Source organism: Odontesthes bonariensis, chromosome 8 (assembly GCF_027942865.1).
Source record: "Odontesthes bonariensis isolate fOdoBon6 chromosome 8, fOdoBon6.hap1, whole genome shotgun sequence".
NCBI classification, from domain to species: domain Eukaryota; kingdom Metazoa; phylum Chordata; class Actinopteri; order Atheriniformes; family Atherinopsidae; genus Odontesthes; species Odontesthes bonariensis.
This window is the reverse complement of record NC_134513.1, coordinates 27,649,645-27,651,220: the sequence shown is the minus strand read 5'-3', so window position 1 is coordinate 27,651,220 and position 1,576 is coordinate 27,649,645. Positions and strand designations below refer to the sequence as shown.

The following is a 1,576-nucleotide window of genomic DNA, read 5'->3' as shown; positions in this document are numbered from 1 at the left end:
ATAAACACACCTAAAACATCAGGCAATTGTGAGCATCTCCACTTTTGCAGTAAAGTAATGACCATCAAGGAATAGAGGTTCAATCCAGTGCATCAAATTCTTTCATGGGCAGAGGTGGAGTAGTGGATTAAACGTTATCAATAATTGTGATAGGCATTAATTTCAACAAAAGAACCAAATCACACCCATGGCCATGTTTTCACAACATGTCTTGTTCATGTTTCATTTTCAAATCAGAGAAAAGGTGCAGGGACAGGTGATGCAGCGAGAAGGAGATCTCCTGTGTCGCTGTAGCAGCACAATAGCAGCTCTCCTCGCTCGCAGATCCACATCCATGGTGCAATATGAAATAATGTTCCATTGCTGACGATTTATACACATTAATTTCCCTCCGAAACTCCGAAACTTCGGTTGATTAAAATCACAAGTTATTTACTTTACCCCGGAGCCGTTCTACCGTATGTTCTATCTACAACTCCGTATACACGCCCACTGTAGTAGCAACACGGCGACACTAGGCATCCAATCCGGCGAGTTAAGTTGACGTGACGGAACAATGGACGACTAGCGTTAGAGATGCCTTGCAATCAGATATTTGTCGTCTTTCAGTTTCTGCTTCCTTTATTATCTACTTAAACTTGTCATGTCAGACGCATTTTTCTTCGGTTTTGCCGTTCTCGCCCCCCATAGGTGTCACAGGTGGCTGCAGATTAGAAGATCTTATTTCCCACCATCCACTTATTTGATTGCCATGCAATCCATGTGAGCTGGGCAAGTGGGCATCACATACCTTTAGCAAAGTCTGCAGGACCAATGAATGGGTGTGTGAAAGTGAGCCTAGGTTGACAATACATGCATATTTATGTTTTGCAGGCCTCGTTGGCGCAGTAGACAGCGCGTCAGTCTCACAATCTGAAGGTCGTGAGTTCGACCCTCACACGGGGCAGTTGTTTTGATGTGGTGTTTATAGCACTTCACCTCAGTTACAGCTGGAAACTTGCTGGGCACAGGTGGCTCCGATTATTCTCTGTTGGAGCTACAGAAAGCCCACTCGGTAGCTCACTCACTACAAAGTGTGGAAAGTGTCAAACGCAACTTATGGGCATTCGAACCATCTCTCTTTTAGAAAAGCAAGTTGCACCCTGGCCAAGACCCATGACAAAGGATAGGAAGTTCATCACGCTGACATAATAGAATACGCTGTGTGACAAAAGCACCTTTGCAGACTCTCCTTCTCTTGACATGGACTGACATGGGACAATTCAGTCAAGTTTATCCCACGTGAAACTACCTCTTTTGCAACTTTCCATAAACTTTCAAAATGAGAATGAAAGCCAGATAAAGAAACTTGTGAGTTGATTGTTTAACCTCTAGTCCAGACAACAGGTCTTTTGAACAAGTAGCTACGTGCTCAACAAGCCATGTCATCACATATTTTAGCAAAGTCTGCAGGACCAATGAATGGGTGTGTGAAAGTGGGCCTAGGATGACAATACATGCATATTTCTGTTTTGCAGGCCTCGTTGGCGCTACCTCGCTCACGTTAGTCTGCATCTCCCCTCCAATAGGCTTCGCC

At 44.4% G+C, this 1,576-nt stretch overlaps 1 non-coding gene across 1 annotated transcript; it reads left to right on the top strand.

Moving 5' to 3' along the window:
- The first annotated feature begins 873 nt into the window (after positions 1 to 873).
- On the top strand, positions 874 to 946 carry trnav-cac (transfer RNA valine (anticodon CAC)). The gene has a single exon. It is a non-coding gene; the product is annotated as a tRNA-Val (tRNA).
- The last annotated feature ends 630 nt before the right edge of the window (positions 947 to 1,576 follow it).